Source organism: Pinus tabuliformis, chromosome 7, assembly GCF_031772625.1.
Source record: "Pinus tabuliformis cultivar Carrire ecotype Pingquan chromosome 7, CPIR1, whole genome shotgun sequence".
In the NCBI taxonomy this organism is placed as follows: Eukaryota; Viridiplantae; Streptophyta; class Pinopsida; order Pinales; family Pinaceae; genus Pinus; species Pinus tabuliformis.
Genome location: NC_142293.1, coordinates 589942530 through 589967403, shown reverse-complemented (window position 1 = coordinate 589967403; position 24874 = coordinate 589942530).

The window sequence follows — 24874 nt, the reverse complement described above, 5'->3', positions numbered from 1 at the left end:
GATTCTAGGAAGGTCTATCTTGTCCGCAAGATTGACTCATTCCGTGTGACAATACTGGGGACTTGATTTCTTTATTTGATTTACTTTGACTTGAGAAACTGTGTTTTTGTTTCTGTTTTTGGCTTGTTGTGTGTGGAATTGGGTAGATTTAGTAGATCTATGATTTTTTTTGTTTTTCATAACTTTGGGAGAGGACCGCACCCTCAGCTTGCAACATAGTGCGGACCTGTTCGCACTTTTGCTTTTCACACAGAGCGGTACCGCACCTGTGTGAACTGTGGGCCTGCGGACCCTGTCAAAATTTTGGAAAACCTAATATTTTCTCTGTTAGTCAGCTTAGTTTTTGTTTAGATGTTATTATCCCCTGCCCAGACCTGCATGTAACTTGTCAGAAGCTTTTCTTAGGTTAATTCCATTGGTGTTAGGGTTTTAGGTGAAATTCCTAGAAGTTTTGGTTGCCGGGCTTGGTTTTCATTTTGGTCTTGTACTAGCTCAGAGCTTAGAAGCTGTAGAAGCCTCAAATCACCTTGGTTTTTACTGGCCTTCTTATGAGTGACCATTTGCAAAATCTACCTTTGTTGAGGAATCCACCTTGTGTTTTCTCTTTGAGAAACTTCGAAAAGGCTTGTGTTAAAAGTTTGGATTTCATTTTTAGAAAAGAAAACAAAAATTGGTTGTTTTTTGACTGATTTGTGATTCTAGACAAATTAGTCCTTAGTTTGCTTATAGCTAAGTAAAACATCCTTGAAAAAGACATCTTGTAAGCTTTGACTTCAAATAGTTTTTTATAGTTTATAGATCTCAAGATTAGTTATTTCCATAATTTTGAGTGTTTTATAAAAAAAAAAAAAAAAAACTCTTTTGGAAAAAGTTTGTTTTTGTAGTATTTGAGGGTTTGAAAGAAAAGGGAAATTTTTGTGAAAATAACTAGTTGTCTCATTTTGAGTGCATTGGAAAAGACAAAAAGCTCTTCTTTTGATTTGTTTGTTAAGAAAGATTTGTGTTTACAAGCATTTGCATTCTCAAACTCTTTCCTAGCTAGAAATTCATTGAAGGGAAAAGGTTGCTTATCATCTTAAGTGCATTTTTTAGTGATTTCGAGTTGAGTCTTCACACTATTGGCTACCTATCCCAATAGGTTTCATTTTTCATGATTGGCAGGGAAAGTGCCAATATGATCTACTTTGGTGATGCAAAGATCTCATATTTGTGTGGAAAACACCTATCTGCAGTTGGTTGATGCTGTCCTACTTCTGAATGGGTGGTCTAATAGTCTAAGCTGGGTCATGCCATGTTTCAATTGTTTGTTGTAGATTAGAGAAAGAAATTTGTCCAAACTGTTCAATCTTGGCAGATAAAGTAGTTAGGTAGAGAATGAAGGTTCCCAACTGTTTAATCTGGGGCCTTGGAAGTAATAAGGATAGCCTTAGATAGAAAATCAAAAGAAAAAGCCAAAGGAAAAGAAAAAGGCACATGAGGGTTTGCAAGTCTAAGTGCACCCTCCTTGAAGTAACAAAAAATGCTAGGCAATAGAATGGGTAGGTATATGGGGTTGCAGAAGCATGATTTATGACATTTCACTGGCCCAAAAACATGGTGTCAGTGCAGGTCTTCCTATTCAACAGTTTTGTAGCAGCAAAATGAAGCATGTCTAACTTCCCAATCATCCCCCATCACATTCCTTGCTAACATCCCAACACCACCTCTGTTCATGAGAGAAGTCAAACACTTTTGTTGATTCTAGTTTCATAAAGAGCCCCATTTCTTGTGTAAAAAGTTCTTTTCATTTTGATCTACTCCTAACTAAGTTTGTTTCCTATAAAACTTAGTCTTTCCATCCTCTGCTCCATATCTTCCATCCCACATTAACCACTAACTCTATCTATGCTTAATCCCCTATGTTCCCCTTTCCCTATTACTATAACACCATGGTGTATAAAACCCCAAAAAATATGTATATATCCCTCCCCTTGGGCATTCTAGCCCTATGTTCAAAATGTGGATAACCATGCAGAATCAAAGTCTGGTTGCATGTGGTTGTGTAAAGTCAGGGATTAAACTGACCCCTGGTTGGTTTAATAGCCTAAGCCCTACCCTTTTCCCCTTACAACCACTTTGAAATGTTTTACCCACATTATCTGCGGAAAACCTTGTAAAAACCCACATTTTCTCTAACCCGCGCTATTTGCAAAAAACACCAATAAACCCACTTTTATCCCTTAACCCAAAGTTTTGATTAAAGCGCATTGAAAACAAAAAACATTGGAAAAAACCCATATTTCTTTGGTTTCCAAAGTCCCGCCCGGGCGCACATTTCAAGAAATATAATTGTTTATTCCCCGCCGCTGCCGTATCGGCCTTTCATTTTATTGACCCGTCGACCGTCGGATCTGGGCTTTCCCATCCGACGGCCCAGATCAATATCGGGCCGCCCCCGAGGTCCGGACGTTACCTCCCGAAAAGTGTCAGACCATGACGTCAGGCCGGTGCCACGCGTCGCTCCCATATCGTATCGGGAGGCCGCCTGCCAATACCACCCCCGTACAAATAGCGGTCCGAAATTACCGCTTACCGCTGTGGTTTACCGCCCGCCCACGTCACGCCCACGTCATGCCAAGTCAGCGTCGCGTCAGCGCCCGGCCCGCCATCGCTCCGACCTGTCCGCCACCTCACCAGTCCCCGTGGACCACTCACAGGCCGCCACATCACCCTTCCGTACCCGACCCCACCCGATGACGTCATCCAAAAAAAGCGCCAAAGGCCTAAAAAGTCCATATTTTCACCAAATTTCGCGTTTTTCTCATATTTTCACCAAACTCTACTGTGCTCTCTGCATGTGTTTTACGACGTCCTCGCCGCCAACCTGCAACAAATCGATTTAAAGACCGTGGGCGCCTCCAATTCACCTGCATTTGTCACCATTTCCAGAATTTACCAGGTATTTCTCCAAAATCTCCCCTTCGCACCTGGTTTTGTGCATAATTCACCAAAGCAAGCTTAAAAAGAGTGAAAAACACTATAACCTCTAGTAAATCCTCTGGGACCACCATTTATCTTCAGTTATAAGGTTGAAATTCACCGACAGAAGTCCACATTGAGCCAAGTTTCCATAAATTTACATTCAGTTCGCGCATTCGTGAACTTAAAACCTTTGTTGCACTAATTCACCGGGAAACAACTTTTTTAGTCCCAGCATTTGCTCATTAGACTGTCTCAGGATCATTTCAATTATTCTCACCATAATTCACCCTGCTTCCCCTGCAAATTGCCTTACTTCTGCAAAACATACTGCTTGGTGTTACTCTGTCCAGTGAAACAAGTTCTAGTACAATTCAAAGTACTAATTAACCATGGAAACACCTGTAGCACTAAACATTCCACCCTCGAATGCCCCACATAGAGAGTTGGAATGGCAGGCCCTGGGTGATAGAGATTACCAGATGACAGAAACACTCTCCATGCACACCAAATATAATATCCATGTACTCAATGAGCTGAAGGCCCAGCACCTCAGTGGAACTGATATTCTAGGGATTTGGGACTCCAATTTGCCCATTTATAACCTCCCTCAAGTCAATGTCCTTCCAGATTTAATTCACAGATGCAGTGCCAACTATGACCCATGTCAAAGAGCTGTCCTCAATACCTCAGGTGCAGTTTTGTTCCAAGTCACCCCTGAGGCTATAAATCAGATGCTGAACTTTCACTCTACAAGGCCATTGACTCCTCTTTCCATGATGGACTTGCTAAAGAAAGGAGGCAAGCTGTCTAGTGCCCAAATCATAAAGATTAATCAGCTATTTATTGAATCAGGCTCTGAAACTGTGAGGACCCCTCCTATAGGAAATGTATATTTCAATGAGTTGGGCAATTTGCTTGTAGATTTGATCAGTTATGTCCTGGGTTACAGATCAGTAGAGGATGCTGATGAAACCATTCTGGCAATGATGTCTATTTTCTCCCCTGGAATGCCTCCTTCTGTGCACTATGATTATGTTGTATACATCACCAATAAGATTCATGAGCAATTGATGAATCTAGAGAGGGAAAAGGTGTTTAGATACACTTCATACATCTATCACTTGTTCCTATTTTATCAACCAGATAGCTTCCCTATTACTCTCAAGAAGCTTGATGCTCAGGGAAACCCAAGGTCTGTGGTATTTTGGACTTCAGTCTTTCATCACATATCTTATTCACCATACAGCTACTGTGAGTTCATAGACCTCTTTATCCATCCAGCTATGTCCTTGCTATTGGGTACCCCTCCTCCAAGATTAACAGATGAGATGCAAAGGATTCTCCAGCTCTCAAAGGCCTACAACATTGGGGATTGGTACTTTTACCAAAACCATACAATGATCAGAATATATGGCTGTGAATTGGCCCCATATAGGCTGCCAAGGTATGTCCCTATGAGACTCTTTGCCTTAGAATATTTCAGGCAATTTGGAAATGCAGACATGGTCCATTTCCACAACAAAAACAAGAAGGTACAGCTCAAAATCAAAAACCAGCTAGGCCCATTTCTTTATAACAAAAGAGAAGAAGGATGGAAAGAAGCAGATAAGATCCTAGAGTGCCTCCAATTGAAAACCAGTTTCCTTTGGTCACCCTATGACCCCAATCATTTCATTAGTCTTAGAAGGGTCAAGTTTAAATTGGCAAGCTATGATCATGTCAGGCTGCCCAACATTGAGCAATATGCCAATTTGTTAAGATGGAAAGAGGGCACTTTAGAGGAAGCAAGTCCTAGAGAGGAAATATTACAAAGAGAAGCAAAGAATCCTGAGAAAGAAGCTGACTTGGAAACTTGTGGGCAGGTTTCCTATTCTTATCAAAGGCAACTTGGAGCAGCTGCCTCATCCTCTACAGCCCACCAGCAAGCAGCTAAAACTACTCATCAAGCAGCCAGCAAGGGTAAAGAAAAGGAGATGGAGCAGGAACAGCCACCCCCTACAACATAACAACAAAAAGATCAGCCAAAGCAGCAAGAAGAAACAACTGAGGCCCCAATATCTACAGAGCAACAGGCTCAAGAGAGTGTGCCTCCTAGGCAAGAAACAGTAGTGGAGGCCTCGGTGCTCCAAACTCCACTCAATGAAGAACGAAGCAGGAAGAGGGATAGAGAACAGGAAACTCCCCTCACCACATCCACAAATCAAGGGGAATAAAGGCAGAGACTAAATCCTCTTTCTGAAGAGGAGATGCCTATTGGGCAATCCTTGGGTATGGGCCCTCCTAGCATGAAGGCATCTGCCAGTTCCTTTTAGCAGGAACAAGAAAGAATAATTGGAGGAGAGGTCAGCTCCTCAAGTCAGCAAAGGAGGGCAGAGTCCAGTATAAAACAGCAGGTCATTGACATCAAAAAGAGAAATGAGCCGGTGAGACTTCAGCTGTACAATCATTTGCTAAAAATGGCTCCCACAAACCAACAAAGACTTATGTCAGCATATGACATAACAGAGGGGAAAATGACTATGAGTCATTTCATGCCCACTATGTTGCAGCTACAGTCAGCTGCAGATTATATAAGGACCAACCTTGAGGTTCTTGCCAAAGACATCCACCCTATGGACCAGATAGAGCTTCACAAGCAAACAGGTGAGATGGTCTATTCAACACTTGCAGACAAGACCTTCCTGGCACATAAGTTGCAAAACAGTCTGCACAATACAACAACCCAACTTGAGTTGGAGAAGGCATCCTCTCAGGCCAAAGACAACAGGATCAGGTCTCTGGAGGATATTATTATAGAGCTTGGGCATGACCCAAAGGATCCCAAAGCTGTACAAGCACTGCTGAAAGAAAGAGATGCAGATATTGCAGCTTTGAGAAAGATGGTGAAGATCCCAGCAACCCTTCACCCTCAAACAGAAGAGGTTGCTCAACAGAGGAAGGACCAGGATGTAGCAGCCATGCTGCTAACACTACATAAGCAACTGGTACAAACAGAAGGGAAGCTAGTAGAGACAGAGGCTGCACTACAGGAGGCACTAAAGCAGAAAGAAGGAGGCCAAACATCTTAGCCCCCTCAACCAGTGATCAACCTTGAGGAGCCCCCTCAAATTGTCACTCCTCCCATAGGGCAGACAGCTGAAACAGCTCCATCAACATCAGCACCAGCAGCGACATCAGAACAGGCTCAAAGCCTAGACATGCAGAAGATGATGAAAGAGATTCAGGTGCTAGAAGCCCAGATGGCAGAGCTGAATGAAGCCAAGGAGAAATTAGCCACTCTTAATGAAAAATATGATAAATCCAAGCAAAATGTCGCTGAAAAGGCAAGAGAGGTGAAGGCTCTTAAGGAGAAGATAAAAGAGCTGGAGAAAGAGCTCACCCTTGACAAGGTTGTGGCTGAGATCAAGAAAGTTTTGTGGGCCAATATTGGCCAATCAATAACAGATCAATGGCAGTACATAGAGACCATTCATGAGCACATGGAGCTCATAGGCAGGGCACACAAGGAAAGCCAAAGGGCAAGGGCATCTCTAGGCACTATGCCTGAGATAGCCAACAGAATGATCAATGTTCTCAATAACCACACAGGCCCTCAGTTGGCAGCCATAGGAATCACCAATAGAACTGACACCTTTATGCTAATAAAGAGGGTCCTAACTTTGAGAAATCTGGTGCAGACATTGGATAGAAGGTGCCAGGAGATGCAAACGGAGGTAAACAAATTCACTGATAAATTCACAGCATTGCACAGCAGAGGCCTTCCCAGCTTACTGAACAGCGCAGGAAGGCTACTATCCCATGAGAACTATGCAAAAAGGGTAAATACATTTGCTACTAATCAGATCACTGCAGGATCAAGTATCCAGAGGAAGCGGGACCTGCATCTGGGCAGAGCCTCTATGAGAAAGTAGAAAATTTGTTTTTTATCATGAATGAAATCAGACATTTGTTTGAAGTGCCTCCTACTTACTTCAAATATACTGAGGCAGATGAAACATTAGGCACAATTTTGAGGCATCAGTTGCCTACACAGGAATGGTGGACCAGCATGATACAGCTATTGCTGTGAGCCAACAGGTATTCATCAAGTTTTTTCATAAAAAATATATAATCAGCAGGTTCAGAGAGTTAATGCATTCAGTATGACTGGAAAAGACTGGGCTGAGCCAACTCAGCAAAGTAATTCGGCCACAAAAGCAACAGTGACAGGTACAGATGACAGGGCCGAGAAAGATACAGCACGACAGAGCCATCAAGACATATCATTCAGAATTAATGAAGAGCGCTCAACTGACTCAGTGGCCTCCAAAAGTCAAAAGATTTCTGACAGAAGTAAAGGGTATTCATTATAAATTTAAGACAGCAATAACTTTCATATCTGCTATTTTGAAAGTTGGTGAACGCATTTATTTATCAAATGACTCAGCGATTCAGATATTTTGTAAAACCGATTGTATATATTTCCCCTCGCATAAGCTTGCAGGGGTTGTTGATTTTCTCTTCAAAAGAGCCTATGTTGTAAGTTTCAGAGTTGAATACAGGGAGCTAATGGAATTTCCAAAGTTCTGTGTTGTTTGATGCGTTGTGGTGTGTTTGCTGACTGCTACAGGATTCCTGCATATTTCATGGCACAATAAGTTTCTTTAACCTTCTTGTTATGTATTTCATTCTTTCATAATCCGTTCATGCTCTATGTTTCACAGTTTAATAGCACAGAAAAAGAATAGTTTCAGGATTTATTCATTGAATACCCTGAACTCAATCTATGCTGTTATGAATGTTTTCCTCCAGTTATAGTTATGAAAGTGTAATTCTTAATTGCTGCACCTTCAGACTAAAACTTTCACAGTGACTATTATCCAGGAATTCAAATCTGCTCCTGGGTGATATGTCTCTTTCTCACATCACCAGCTTAGTGAAAAACTCTTAATTGCCTTTCACTGGCTAATCATATTTTATCACCACAATCTTAAGTTTGTTTCATGACATATCTAAAGGCCCTGCAGTTCCAAGCAATCTTACTCAACACCTCAAACAACCCATAATCACAGACTCCATTGCCCAATGGACTGAAACTGTCTGAAGATCTCATCTTAGGCACTGAAAGACATCATTCAACCAAAATTTAAATCAAAACCCATACCTCATAACTAGCCTAAGATCCTCAAGAAGAAAGTAAAAACTAAAAGAGAGAGCCCTCTCTGATTACAGGTTGGCTAGAACCTGTAATCCAAAGCTTGGTTAGTGGTTACCCCGGCCGTATTCCCTCAGGAGTCAAAGGGAACAACCTGGGTGTTAACACACACCACAATTTTCATCTCCGCACCTCTTGTCTTAAACAAAAACCAATAAAAATAATGCTTAAAGTAAAATCTATCTAGTAATATTTTTGTTTCTAGGGCTCTATTACACCAACATAGCTTAGGCTAGTGTCTTGGAGTAGGGAGTAATTAACTCTCCAAGACAGTAAAACAAACAAGAAGCTGTATCTTGCGGTAGGAGAAAAATCCAATTGTTGCATCTATGCTCTGGGAAATCTCCTCTTAAAGGAGAAGCACGAGATCGTGTCCGAACTAGTGTGGGAATCAATCCTTCCTCATTGGGAACGATGCCAGGTATTCACGTATTAAAAACGGTAAACCTCGGATTAACCATTGTCAAGGAGCCTGGGGTCACTTGTTGGTAAACCTTGGATTATGTCTAGGAGCCTTCAAGGGGATTGAGCTTGTTACTCTGACCTTGCATGCGTATCGGATCGTAGACTGTTCCCCCAGGTATATTTGTTTCCGTTGGTAACCATAGTGACGGTGGTGGGAAGATCCCACTGTACCTGGAGCAGACGTTGACTAGAATCACTTGGATTTTCTGGGGGGTTCTCTTCACTCGAGATGGTTTAGTGGAGGAACTTGTGCCAGTCTATTCATTAAGCAGATTGCCGGGGTAACTATTCCAACCACCATTTCTGTATTGAACTCTGCGACGTTGGATTTCATCACCAACTAGTGTTTTCAGTACGGAAAGTTACTGTTTGTGTGTGGTTTGATCTCCTAGATTCTTTAGGCGTGTGATTCAAATTTGTTTGGTTCTTTAGAGGCTTTAGGTGGTTTTCATTGAGATTTTACTTTGTTTGTGTGTGAAGTAGTTAAAATATTTAATCGTGGCTGAATAACCGAGGAAGTCCCGTAGACTTCGGGGCCAACCTCCTGAGTTTTCATCGAGCCATCTTGAAGGGTTAAGAGCTCTCGTAACTCCTAGAGACAGTAGAGTTGGGTCACCTGAAGAAGGAGAGTCTTCTTTAGTGGTACATCCTGATTTTCAAGCGTTAGTGGCAGATTATAACCCACAATCTATGTTTGTTTCTGAAATTACTGGTAGATTTTCATCTACTAGTGATATAGGTGAGGAACCTGAAATATCTGAACCTGAAAGTGAATTTTCTGCTACTCCGACATCGAGATTTACTTCTCCAACTTCTAGTGGTCCTGGTTCACCCAGAGTGGAAAGAATAATTACCCAAAATCTTCCTTCTGGACTTATAGCTATTGAAGAACTTGCTACTCCGGAAGAAGAAGTAGGCATCCCTATCCCTGAAAATCAACCTGTTATCAAACTTAGGGAGCGTGAATCAATCTTTTATAGTCCACCTAGGAGCAGTGCTTGGTATCTTTCATTGACCAATTTTTTGGAAAACCCGGGACTAAGTTTTTCAACACCTCGTATTCCTTATCACCCAACACCTAGGGGTTACTATCCTCCGTTAAATATGTCAAGACAGTCGTCCATGTTTTCTCAATCTCCAAAATCCTTTTTGTATGGCGGTCCTTATGTTCCCTCTGGGTATCAGTCACTTACTGGTACTTTTTCGGGAGCATATCCTAAACCCATTGAACAAGGGTTATTAACTGGAAACAATGGTACTAAGCCGTTGAGTGTAGAAGATATTCTCATGATGTCAGGTACTATTCCTAATCCTCAACCTCAAGGTGGCCAGTTACCGCCTGGGGGGCAGCCTCAAAATCCTCAATTATCGCCTGGGGGGCAACCTTAAGGTACCCAATTTGCGCCTGGGGGGCAACCTCAAGGACAATACATACCTATGGGACAGTACGTTCCTCAAGGTCAACCCCAGACTCAATATGTACCTCAGGGTCAACCCCAGTATCAATATGTACCTCAAGGTCAACCCCAGTATCAGTACGTGCCTCAGGGTTATCAACCCCAAGGTCAGTACTCGAACCAAGGTTTCCAACCACCTTTCGGTCAATCATATGTTAAAGGAACTGGAAATGTACCTCTGAATTATCAACCCTACCCTCAACCCAGTTATGGTCCTCAATATTCTCAACCTGTTATGGGTTCGTACCCCGGAATGAACTTAGTCTGGGATCCATCTCAAACTCAACAGGTCTTGCAACCGAATGTACAGTTGTCATCTCAAACTGGACAACCTTAGTTTCTGGTTCACCCCAACAAGCTGTCCAGTCAACTATTCAAACTTCTGTACCTTCTGTAGTTTCTCAGCCTGGGCCTAGTATGCCTCGTACTCCATCTCAAACGGCTGCTGCAACTGCTACAACATCTGTTCAATCTACCCCACCTACTTCTGGAGTATCGACAGCTCCAGTTTCTACTGTTCCTGTATCAACTCCTCCAACATCTTTACCTCAGTCTGGATCCACAATTCAAACTTCGGTTCAAATGCCTGTAGGACAACCTGGTTCAAGTACGGTTGTCACAAGTCAACCTCAATTAACTTATCAACCGTACCAGGGATAGTACCAATTCGGTCCAGCTGTGCAGCAGCCAGTCTATCAGTATCAACTGTACCCTGGGTATACATGTCAACAACCTCAACAACCCCAGTACGGTTCGGTTAATCCTGGTTTTCCGGGAGGACAGAATATCCCAAATGCAATTCCAATTCCTAGTTATCCTAGATATCCTCCTCCTGGGGCTGGTCTCATGACCCAGAGTTTTAGGGACCCTAATTGTCAGTTACCGTTTATCGCAACTTTGGACTTGCCTGACTTGTCGTGCCTTACGAACGATCCCATTAACTATCTTCCGTTTTGGCCGCCAATGCCGAATAATTTGCCTAGTGATATTCCTAAGTTTGAAGGCAAATCAGGAGAGGACCCATCGAACCATGTGATGACTTATCACCTCTGGTGTGCGTCTAACTCCATTTCAGATGATTCAATCCGTTTAAGGCTTTTCCAGCGCACTCTAATTGGTCTTGCGGCCAAGTGGTACATTGAGTTACCGCGAGCCACTTTTTGTAATTTTATTCAGCTAGCTACTTCGTTTTTAACTCATTTTCAATTGCCAGTCAGATATGACAATGGCACGGAATTACTAACTTCATTAAAGCAGTCAACGTCCACTTACATTTCAGATCACATTCATGAATGGAGACGTCGACGACATTTAGTGAAGGTTTTTATTCTGGATCAGATCTTAGCTAAATAGTTTGTAAAATCTTTATTTCCAAAGATCACTAAGGATGTAGCTAAGGCCGGAGTCGTTACTGAGGAGCAAGTAATTGCTCAAGCACAGTACCTTGACTTAGTTTATACTCAGTCAGGTATGTTACACGAGAAAATCCCCGATCTTCCTAAGCAAAATCAAATCGCTACGGCTCCTTCAGGGTCTCATGCCATTGATGGTATGATTGGTATGGTTAATACCAAAAGTAAGAAGAAATCTTCCAAGAATTCTTCTCCTATCATAACCTTGCCAGATTCCCCGACAGGAGATTCTTCCGCCGAAATTTCCGCCGATATTCATGTTGTAGAATCATATACAGTCAAATCAAAATCCGGTGGTAAAAAGAAAGGGAAGAAGAAAAATAAAACAGATAAAAATTCGAAAGAGAAACTAGAAAAAGCGGAATCAAATGATGAGAAACGCAAACCTCGTTATCCTTGTCTCATTTGTGACGAAGAGCATTTTACAAGAGACTGCCCTCATCATGTAGAGGTTGCCAAAATTGTCAAAGGTTCCCAAATGCCTGCTGTTTTGAATGATCCTTTTCCAAGTCAAGGCAGTAAGATGGTAGGTTCTTCCTCAAATGCCAACGAAGAACCCATGCTGATGATGTCCCATGTTAGGATTGCGACTTGATTGCATGATTATGGAAGTAAAAGTCCTATTGATGGTAAAGAAGCAGAATCTTCTCATTCTAACCCATCAACCTCAGCTCCCGGTTCCGATCCACTACAGATCGAGAAACCTAACCCAGACTTAGTAATCAAACCGCCCGCCAAGGGGATACTTCGAAAGTCAGCTTTCAATCCACATGCGAGAGTGGCTCAGAACTATAACATTGTTGAAGATTTGGTTGTTTCACCTTCAGCAATGTTGGCTTTGAAAGTGCTGCAATCATGTCCAGCACAGCGTAAATTACTATTGTTGGCTATAGGAGCTGTTGACATTCAGGACTCGAACCTTATAATTTTCGATCTAGAAAATAGTACACCACGCTTACCTCATCAAATGGCTTTCCAGATCCCAGTGTTAGTAAAAAACAGACCTATTTATAGGACTGTGATTGATGAGGGAGCTTCAACGTGTATTATGTCGATTCAGTGTTGGAGATCACTTGGTTATCCTTTGCTAAATCAATCCCCGACGATTCTAAAGGCCTTTGATGGCCGTGGGTTTCATCCTTTTGGAATTCTACACGATTTACCTATAGGGGTAGAAGGCAAAACTGTTAATCTAGATGTGGAGGTGGTTGATGCCCCTCTAGATTACAACCTTCTCTTGGGTCGTAGTTGGTCTTACGCTTTGACAGCTGTCGTTTCATCGGTCTTTCGGCTTATAAATTTCCCTCATAATGGAAAGATCGTAACTATAAACCAGTTGACTTACTTTTCATCCGACCCAACCTCTTCTGAAAGTATTCAACATGTCGGCAAAACGACTATCCCGTATAAGGATGTTGGAGTAGGACTAGTTAAAGATGCTGGTTTACTGGGAACTTTTCCTTTTCCTCCTATCAATGCATCGTCTTCTACTGCATCCATTCATATGATTTCTTCAGACACCATTGTTTATGATGATCCTTGGAGTGTACCTTCCGAATCTGAGATAGACTCATTTGGTGATGTTATGCCTTTGAGTCCATATGAAATTGCGTATCAGGCCGTGCAGTCGTTTTCCAACCCATCTTCAACCAAAATTGACTTAATGAATGTGGTCCATGAGGAATCACTTTCTACATCAAGCTCGGATTCAACAACGTTTTCTGAAATTGTTCGCACTGATGAGCAAATTCGTGAAATCCTATGTGTCGATGATTTACCATGGGAAGATCTTCATCATAGATCTTCGTTTTTACCCGAGAGTGATCGTTTTGAAAATGATTTTTCATCAATTTTTACAACTGAATATGTCAAGGAACCTCAGAATCCAATGAAAAATCCTGATTCAGAGTTAAATTTGGGAAACATTTCTCGAACTATTCCCATTGACATTTCGGTTAAGCCCGGAATTGTTGAAAACATTCATATAGGTGCCTCATGTACGGAAGATGAAATTCAAATATATAAGGCCCTATTTCAAGAATTCCACGATGTGTTTTCCTGGTCATATGAGGAAATGCCAGGAATCGACCCAGCAATTGTTGTTCACGAAATCAAAACTTACCCAGACGCTAAACCCATCCGACAACGTTTGCGTCAGATCCACCCGAGAAAAGCTGTTGCTATTAAAGCAAAAGTTGAAAAATTACTCAAAGCAGGTTTCATTTATTCGATTCCGTTAATGGATTGGGTATCGAATATTGTTCCAGTTAACAAAAAGCAAGGGACAATAAGAATATGTATCGATTATAGGGATATTAATCGAGCCTGTCCAAAAGACAATTACCCAACTCCCTATATCGATCAAATCATTGATGATTGTGCCGACAGTGAAATATTTTCATTCATTGATGGTTTTTCCGGATACAATCAAATCAATATTCTACCTGCCGATCAACCAAAAACGGCTTTCATTTGTCCATGGGGGATATTTGCTTATTGCAAATTACCTTTTGGGCTCAAGAATGCCGGGGAAACATTTCAAAGGGCCATGTCTTATGTGTTTCATGACATCAAGCACATTGTGCAACCCTATCTCGATGATTTGCCTGCTCATTCATTACATCGAGCTGATCATCTCATCCATTTATGATCAATCTTTATGAGGTGTAGGCATTATCGGATTAGGTTGAATCCACACAAGTGTGTTTTCTGTATAGAAACGGGTCGGTTACTGGGGTTTGTTGTTTCGAAAGCCGGCATTCGCGTCGATCCCTCGAAGGTTGAAGCTATTGTCAAATTGCCTCCTCCTTCGAGTCTTTGCCAACTCCAAAGTTTGCAAGGGAAAGCAAACTTTTTACGTCGATTCATTCCTAACTACGCCGAGATTACAAAGGGTTTTACCTGGTTGTTGAAACAGAATACTCCATTCTTTTGGGATGAGATAGCTGAGAAATCTTTTGATGCACTAAAACACGCGTTGACCCATGCACCGTTATTGCATCCTCCCAACTACAACCAAGACTACTTCTTGTATCTCGCTGCTTCCCATTCCACCATCGGAATGGTGTTAGTTCAGGAAGATGAATTCGGTACTGAACATGTGATATATTACCTTAGTCAAACTTTAAATCCAACTGAGCTAAAGTACTCACATGTGGAGAAATTGGCATTGGCAGCTATTCAAGCTGTCCAACGTTTTCGCCATTAAATTTTATCACGGAAAACTACAGTAATTTCTGATTGCAACCCTATGATCTATATTTTGACCAAGCAATTGCTAGGGGCAATTACTCCAAATGGATTGTCATCTTGCAGGAGTTTGACTTGGAATTTGAAAAGTCTAAGTCGAAGAAATCTTTAGTTTTTGCGGAGTTAATGTGTGACTTCCCGCGTGCTGACACGGAAACTGTGGCGAAGGAGCCCATTGCGGACGAATCCTTGTTTCTAATCATCACTTTAGATCCATGGTATGGGGATATCATCGTTTATCTCCAGACCCAATCCTTTCGGCCATAAATTTCAAGGTTGGAACGTCGAAAAATACGATTCTAGTCCCAACAATTCAAAATTATTGGAGATACTCTTTATCGCCGTGGGGCGGACTCTGTTTTTCGACATTGTTTAACTCATGAGGAAGCTTAAAGGGTTCTGAATGACTGTCACTCTGGAGCATGTGGCGGTCATATGTCTGGGTATGCCACAACCCAAAAGATATTGCGCGCTGGCTACTTCTGGCCGCCTTTGTTTAAAGATTGTATTAACGTGGTCCGAAAATGCCACAACTGCCAAATTTTTGATCGAAAGATGCGCGCTCCACCTGTTCGTCTCCACCCTATAATTGCCGTCGGTCCATTTGCAAAATGGGGTATCGATTTTATTACATGTAACCCTCACTCGGCCGGGGGGCATGCGTATATCATCCTTGCGGTAGATTATTTTACCAAGTGGGCCGAGGCAATGCCTACATTTGAGGTAGATGGCAAAATAGCTGCGATATTCTTTTTTAATCATATAATTGCTAGGTTTGGTGTTCCACAAGCGATTATCACTGATCATGGGCGTCACTTTCGAAACGTTATGATGACTGAACTTACAGGCCAACTTTGCTTGCGTCACGATAGTTCAACTCCTTATTATCCACAAGCTAATGGTCTGGTTGAAGCCATCAACAAAGTTCTAGTCATCATGATCCGACGAATCATTGGGATTCATCAGTCGAATTGGCTTAAAATGATATTTTTAGTGCTTTGGGCGTATCGAACCTCAGTAAAAACGTCAACAGGGTTCACTCCTTTCCAACTAGTTTATGGTCTGGAAGCTGTGTTACCCATTGAATGCGAAATCCCGTCATTGCAAATGGCCATCGAGTTACTTCCAGCCACTTCCGAAGAGGAAAAACGTTTGTTATACTTAGCTCAGCTAGATGAAAATCGACGTGATGCTGCATTGGCGATCGAAACTCATGCAAAACGTATTAAAGCTCAGTATGATCGAAATGTGACCCCTTGAAATTTTTCGGAAGGAGACCTAGTTTTATTGTACGATCAAGCTAATGATAAATTAGGTGGTGGAAAATTCGTTCCTATGTGGCATGGTCCCTATGTTTTCAAGCGAAAGCTAGCAAAAGGGGCCTATGAATTGGTAGACTTTGACGAGGTCTCTTTAAGTAAACCGAGAAATGGTCTTTACCTGAAGAGGTATTATGCTTAAAAATGGGTGTGGAGATTTTTAGTTAGGTTAGTTTTCTTTCTAGCTGGTGTGTTTTAGTTTACAAAGTGTGCTTAGCTTAGAGAGTGTTTTTCGTCATTATTCCTGCTTACCTTGGTTTTACTCTTGATATTGCAGATGTCGATGCCTCTTCAAACATACATTGGTTTTGCTGATGGTGCTTGTCGTAATACAAGGAACATTTCTTCCGCAGCTTGGGTTATCTATTCGCCCTCTGACGAGTTGGTATCTATGCATGGGGTAAGCCTCGGTCAAACAACGAACAACATTGCAGAGTATAGTGCAGTGATTGAGTTATTATCTGAATCTATTTCATTTGGGATTTGGAGTTTGATAGTGAGGTTAGATTCTGAACTCGTTGTATTACAACTTAATAGAGTATATGCCGTTAGAAATCTAGTGTTATTGAGATTATTTTTGAGAGTGCGTCTCTTGGAACGTGAATTTGATTATATTGAATATCAGCATATTCCAAGATTTTTAAATACATTAGTAGATGTAATTGCTTCTCGAATGTTAAGTAAACATTTACAATAATCATACAAATAAATTTAAAAACATTCCATAACATGTTTTACAAGATAAGCCAGTAATAGTGATATAGTATAATATAGGAGTGTGTCAAAATATACATCGTCCTCGATCATAGGTTGAAAAACACCTTATGATCGGAAAAAATGATAAGTACAAAAAGCAAAAATGTCATATGTGTCTACAATAGGCGATCATCCTATCACTGGTGATGATCTCGATAAGAAACCACTGTACGGGCCACCTTACAAAGGAACCTCCTAAAAGGTCTTGGGACCCCAATCACATAGCGCTGTAGTCGACGAGGAATGTCATCTATGCCGGTCTCTGGAATGTCTCCTGTCAAACGCTCTAGATGGCTCTCCAATTCGGCCAAGGTCTCTGCTGATTCATCCTGTGGGGCTGGTGCCGCTACAGCTGGTTGTTTCCTCTCGTAAGGCCGGAGAGCGGCTGGTCGCTGTGGACCCACATCTGCATTTGAACTTTTACTATCAATTTTGGGACGAGATAAAGACAAAAAAAATTAAATTAGGAAAATGTTGAAAATGATTTTACCTGAGTCATCCCATTGCTCTCCTGGTGGAAGAGCCATGTCTGGGTCACCGCGAAAATCTACCCTAGCATAAGGAAAGTCCTGAATAGCAAAAACCTAGTTTTCCAACCAATGGAAATACTCAGGTTTGAATCGAACGACCTCTGTCCCCTCATCAGGATGACGGGCCATAACTGCAACCCATCGCATCAGTTTGGGCTCTCGAGGAAGTCCAGCTCCAACAGTGAGGTGCTGCGGGACAAACATTGGGACCCTCTCTAGACCAAAGCTCACAACTAAAGCACCATATCCAAAGGTCTTCAGTTGTCCGTTCTTGGCTCTGGTCAGTTGGCCTTTTACATTAGCCAACACAGCATCGCACCAATTGAAGATGGTGCCTCGAAAACAGTCAACTACCATCCGCATCTGGGATCCAATGGCTATATGTAGTGCGACGGTCCCACAGAGCCTGGTAACAGTAAACACGATCACCATGAGTTCAGGATGGGATATGGTTTTGATGTCTATCCCTTTGTCTCTAGTCTGGTTGTTAAAAAACTCTAGCTGGAGGCTATCGACAGACTAGCCACCTGGCCTAGTCCTGAATAGAGTCAAGTCTTCACCTCTCTTAGGCAAACCAGTCAAAAAGTATATGTCTGCCGGCTCCATTTCGAGCTGGTGACCACCAATGAAGAAGCACTAGTCCTGTATGCTCCACCTGTCTACTAGCCACTGCAAGAAGTCCACCTGGGCCCTCATGCCAGGTATGGCCCAGAATTTGTACAAGCCGCATGCCTTCAATGCATTGATCGAAGGTTGGTGATTTATGGTGGCAAGATCTACGTCCTCGTGCTCCCATTCTCGCCAATCAAGCATGATGTATACTCTACATCCAATAAAAAGTCGAATTAGAATATGAAAAATTGAATTGTTTGGGTGAATTTTGAGAAATTTAGGGTTAAAAACCCTTGCTGCAAGGACCGCACCCTCTCTGTTAGAGACAGTGCATGGGTCCGCACCTTGCCTTCATGGCAGGTGCGGAACCCTGACTTTTCCCCATTGAGAAAAAGTCGGGGTCCGCAGGCTGCCTGTGTTATGCCTGCGGGCCCCCGCGCGCGGGTTTCTAGCCTAAAAATCCTCTAAAAAATGAAATAAAACCCTAAAAAACGATTTGAAACGGACGAATTTGAAGAGTAGGATGATGTGGATTACCTGGAGGAGATGACGCTCGATTCCAACGGACAGATTTTCCGCAATCTTCACGGGAAGTTTCTGACCAAAAGCTCTATTTTCTCACCCAAATCTCAAACGGTAAAAATGAATTGACGAAAGCCCTTTTTATAAGTTTTTTGAATAAATGAATTGTAAATTTGTTTATGTTTCACTTTAGAAAGGTAACTTTTTGCAGCATTTTTATCCATTTTAAACAGGTATGAGTAATGTTTGAGTTTTTGTTCAGGATAACGGTTTTTTTAGGCGAAATCGGTCATTTTCGACGAAAAAACATTACAGTCACCTTTAAGCTCTTTTTTGACTCCTAAAACATGAAAAGATCGCTGAGTTTTTCTTTTTAGACTTGTTAAAACGGAAATAAAAAGACGGTCCACTTACAGCTCTTTTCCTGACCGTAAAAACATGAAAAGATTGCCGGATTTTTGTCGTTTCAAATTCGATATTGGTTATAAAACGACGTGTCATTGATCGCTTTTTAACTTTTTCGGATCAGAGGCACTAATTACGAAAAGTACTCCTTGGTCGTAAAGATCAAGCGGTTCTCTCAAGTATTATTTTATACTTTTTCGGGCTTGGGAGACACAAATTCACGAAAAAGGTCAACCCTGGAGTCTTCTTAAGTTTTTTCAGACTCTCTAAAATTGAAAAACACCGAGTTTCTCCTATACTAGACTCATTAAAATTTAACAGTAAAGTATCTGTTCAATTACAAACAGGAACAGACCACTCCTTCTTAGGGTTTGAATTTAAACTAAGTTGGACTCATCCGAAGGATGAGCTTATAATCAAGCAAATGTTATCCTCCTCAAGCTTGTCAAAAATAAAGAGGTACTTGCCAGAAATGGTGGGGGAAAAGAGAGAAAAATGAGCCTGTTTGTCATACTTTGTAACCACTCTTGAACACGACATTTTCATTCACCTGGGTTGGGAAATCCTTTTTATAACAGTTGATTAAACCACATTGAAAGTCTTCAGCCGGTTTCTGGGTATTAACTTTGGGTCAATTGTCACCAAACCATCTACCCTGTCGTTATGTGTTCAAGAGGTCAATGCAAATAAGTCATTCATCTGCAAAATGTCTGTCATCCATCTTGACCATTCCTGAGTCAGTCCTTGCAACTAAATTTCTTCAAACTTGATCTATGATTTCGTGTTGTGGGCTTGCCTACGATGGATCACTTTCTATCGACTTCAGCTCATTATCTAGAAATATGATCTAGAAATCGTCAGTACCTTGGGATCTACATGCCTCAATGGCAGGTTTCTCGCCTTTGATGATAGGTTGCATCATTGACCTTTGATCGAAGGATTCCGTGACATGTTCGACATCAACACATCTATTCATATCTCATGGATTGTACTGAGTACTTTGAGAGCCATTGACATTACTGGTGGTTTCTCTCACATTTGTTAACAATTTACATCGTTGAATGGTAATCAAGTGGTTTCTACCATGTTCGACTTCAACACATTCATTCACATGGATAGAATCGTACTGTTTCGGGAAGTAGAAATGAAGACCCAGGATCTAGTTTCTGCCATCTAGGTTGCGAGGAATTTTGTATTCATTATATTGTGGACTATTCATAAACAGATGGCTGCGTCCATACTGTGTCTACATGTGTCAATACTTGTGATGTATTACAAGATCATTCCTATATCAGAGCAGTAGTTAGTTTTTCTGGTCAATTTTGATTTGAGTATGGGAATGCCTACCTCAGCGATGATATGATCTCATATATATACTTTGCATTGAATGTTTTTACAGGTTCCAATCGGGCTCTCCACAAATATGATCCTCGAAATGATAAAGTACTTCACTCTTCCTAGATGATAAATGAAATCCTCATCTACTACAGACTTCGCACTTTAGGGGGCAATCTGTTACACAAAATATCGTCACCATGACTATTTGCAGTCAGTATGGGTCTATCATCACTTATACTGTCCTCCTAAGCAAGTCTCAGACCTCAGCTCTTCATGTCAAGCTTTGAAAATGAGAGAAAGACATTAAAAATCAACAAAGCTCTGGTTCCGCACTTTCTCTCACTGTTGCCTGCGGTCCCGCACCCCTGTTCACATTACCTGCGGACCTGCCTGCTCTGTCCCTAAAGGAGTGGGTGCGGGCCCCTGTGAAAATAAAAAAGGCGCAAGTTTATTCTTAAAAACTCACTTTGGGTTAATTATAGATGATTCTAGAAGGAATTTTGACGTGGATTATTCGTTCTTAGGTGGTTCATGCATCCCAAAAGAGAAGGAGCTAATCCCTTGATGAGAGGAGCTATCCCTTTGAAGGGGGGCTTTATCCCTTTGAAGGAGGACCTAGTAACTTCCCTCCATTGCACTATAAATTAAGGCATTGGGCTGGTTGCTAGGGAGGTTAGAAGCTGAACATTTTTGAGGGTAAATGCTGGTGGCATTGAGACTTCCTAGTTAAGCTTGAGAGGAGAGATCACATACCTTTTGGCTTCATTGGGAAGAGAGTGAAACTTGTCAAAGTAGAGGAGACTTCTTGTTGGACCCTAGGAGGAGCTTGTACAACATCAAGGCACAGGTTGTAAAGTTCTTCTTTGATTTGAATTAATACAATCAGATTCATTTTTCTTAAAAAATTGTCTTATGTCATTTGTTTCATGAATTCCTTGATCATCATGATAAGTATGCTTTATGATATTGGCTTTTCAGGTGCTATTTAATTTGTTTGCTTGTTTGTGTTTGCAGGTTTTCTACAAAGGAGCTCATTTGGATCAAAGGAGCAAGGCTTCCACAAACTTGTATTGGACCCAAGGTAGGCCTAAAACACTTGTTTGCCTTTGTTTATAAATTGCATATTTAGAGAAAGATAGTTTTTGATTGGCTTGCTTGTCACTAGATATCGTTAGATTCTAGGAAGGTCTATCTTGTCCGCAAGATTGACTCATTCCGTGTGACAATAATGGGGACTTGATTTCTTTATTTGCTTTACTTTGACCTAAGAAACTGTGTTTTTGTTTCTGTTTTTGGCTTTTTGTGTGTGGAATTGGGTAGATTTAGTAGATCTAGGATTATTTTTTGTTTTTCATAACTTTGGGAGAGGACCGCACCCTCGGCTTGCAACACAGTGCGGACCTGTCTGCACTTTTGCTTTTCGCACAGAGCGGTACCGCACCTGTGTGAACTGTGGGCCTGTGGACCCTGTCAAAATTTTGGAAAACCTAAGATTTTCTCTGTTAGTCAGCTTAGTTTTTGTTTAGATGTTATTATCCCCTGCCCAGACCTGCATGTAACTTGTCAGAAGATTTTCTTAGGTTAATTCCATTGGTGTTAGGGTTTTAGGTGAAATTCCTAGAAGTTTTGGTTGCCGGGCTTGGTTTTCATTTTGGTCTTGTACTAGCTCAAAGCTTAGAAGCTGTAGAAGCCTCAGATCACCTTGGTTTTTACTGGCCTTCTTATGAGTCTGACCATTTGCAAAATCTACCGTTGTTGAGGAATCCACCTTGTGTTTTCTCTTTGTGAAAACTTCGAAAAGGCTTGTGTTAAAAGTTTGGATTTCATTTTTAGAAAAGAAAACAAAAATTGGTTGTTTTTTGACTGATTTGTGATTCTAGACAAATTAGTCCTTAGTTTGCTTATAGGTAAGTAAAACATCCTTGAAAAAGACATCTTGTAAGCTTTGACTTCAAATATTTTTTTATAGTTTATAGATCTCAAGATTAGTTATTTCCATAGCTTTGAGTGTTTTATAAAAATAAAAAAAATCTCTTTTGGAAAAAGTTTGTTTTTGTAGTATTTGAGGGTTTGAAAGAAAAGGGAAATTGTTGTGAAAATAACTAGTTGTCTCGTTTTGAGTGCATTGGAAAAGACAAAATGCTCTTCTTTTGATTTATTTTTTAAGAAATATTTGTGTTTACAAGAATTTGCATTCTCAAACTCTTTCCTAGCTAGAAATTCATTAAAGGGAAAAGTTTGCTTATCATCTTAAGTGCATTTTTTAGTGATTTCGAGTCGAGTCTTCACACCACAAGTTTCATCTCCGCAGCTCTTGACTTAAACAAAAACCAATAAAAATAACGCTTAAAGTAAAATCTATCTAGTAATCGTTTTGTTTCTAGGGCTCTATTACACCAACATAGCTTAGGCTAGTGTCTTGGAGTAGGGAGTAATTAACTCTCCAAGACAGTAAAACAAACAAGTAGCTGTATCTTGCGGTAGGAGAAAAATCTAATTGTTGCATCTATGCTCTGGGAAAGCTCCTCTTAAAGGAGAAGCATGAGATTGTGTCCGAACCAGTGTGGGAATCAATCATTCCCCATTGGGAACGATGCCAGATATTCACGTATTAAAAATGGTAAACCTCGGATTAACCATTGTCGAGGAGCCTAGGGTCACTTGTTGGTAAACCTTGGATTATGTCAAGGAGCCTTCAAGGGGATTGAGCTTGTTACTCTGCCCTTGCATGCGTATCGGATCGTAGACTGTTCCCCCAGGTATATTTGTTTCCGTTGGTAACCATAGTGACCATATTCTATAGGATTCTTCCTAAGGTGACGGTGGTGGGAAGATCCCACTATACCTGGAGCAGACGTCGGCTAGACTCACTTGGATTTTCTGGGGGGTTCTCTTCACTCGAGATGGTTTAGTGGAGGAACTTGTGCCAGTCTATTCATTAAGCAGGTTGTTGGGGTAACTGTTCCAACCGCCATTTCTGTATTGAACTCTTCGACGTTGGATTTCATCACCAACTAGTGTTTTCAGTACGGAAAGTTACTGTTTGTGTGTGGTTTGATCTCCTAGATTCTTTAGGCGTGTGATTCAAATTTGTTTGGTTCTTTAGAGGCTTTAGGTGGTTTTCATTGGGATTTTACTTTGTTTGCGTGTGAAGTAGTTAAAATATTTAATCGTGGCTGAATTACCGAGGAAGTCGCGTAGACTTCGGGGCCAACCTCCTGAGTTTTCACCGAGCCAGCCTGAAGGGTTAAGAGCCCTCGTAACTCCTAGAGATAGTAGAGTTGGGTCACCTAAAGAAGGAGAGTCTTCTTTAGTGGTACATCCTGATTTACAAGCGTTAGTAGCAGATTATATTCCACAATCTGTGTCTGTTTCCGAAATTACTGGTAGCTTTTCATCTACTAGTGATATAGGTGAGGAACCTGAAATATCTGAACCTGAAAGTGAATTTGCTACTACTTTGAAATCGGGATTTACCTCTCCAACTTCTAGTGGTCCTGGTTCACCCAGGGTAGAAAGAATAATTACCCAAAATCTTCCTTTTGGACTTATAGCTATTGAAGAAATTGCTACTCCGGAAGAAGAAGTAGGCATCCCTATCCCTGAAAATCAACCTGTTATTGAACTTAGGGAGCGTGAATCAATCTTTTACATTCCACCTAGGAGCAGTGCTTGGTATCTTTCATTGACCAATTTTTTGGAAAACCGAGGACTAAGTTTTTCACCACCTCGTATTCCTTATCATCCAACACCTAGGGGTTACTATCCTCCATTAAATATGTCAATACAGTCGTCCATGTTTTCTCAATCTCCAAAATCCTTTTTGTATGGCGGTCCTTCTGTTCCCTCTGGGTATCAGGAACTTACTGGTACTTTTTCGGGAGCATCTCCTCAACCCATTGAACAAGGGTTATTAACTGGAAACAATGGTACTAAGTTGTTGAGTGTAGAAGATATTCTCATGATGTCAGGTACTATTCCTAATCCTCAACCTCAAGGTGGCCAGTTACCCCCTGGGGGCATTCTCAAAATCCTCAATTATCGCCTGGGGGGCAACCTCAAGGTACCCAATTTGCGCCTGGGGGCAACCTCAAGGACAGTACATACCTACGGGATAGTACGTTCCTCAAGGTCAACCCCAGACTCAATATGTACCTCAGGGTCAACCCCAGTATCAATATGTACCTCAAGGTCAACCCCAGTATCAGTACGTGCCTCAGGGTTATCAACCCCAAGGTCAGTACTCGAACCAAGGTTTCCAACCACCTTCCGGTCAATCATATGTTCAAGGAACTGGAAATGTACCTCTGAATTATCAACCCTACCCTCAACCTAGTTATGGTCCTCAATATTCTCAACCTGTTATGGGTCCGTACCCCGGAATGAACTTAGTGTGGGATCCATCTCAAACTCAACAGGTCTTGCAACCGAATGTACAATTGTCATCTCAAACTAGACAACCCTTAGTTTCTGGTTCACCCCAGCAACCTGTCTAGTCAACTATTCAAACTTCTGTACCTTCTGTAGTTTCTCAGCCTGTGCCTAGTACGCCTCGTACTCCGCCTCAAACGGCTGTTGCAACTGTTGCAAGATTTGTTCAATCTACCCCACCTACTTCTGGAGTATCGACAGCTCTGGTTTCTACTGTTCCTGT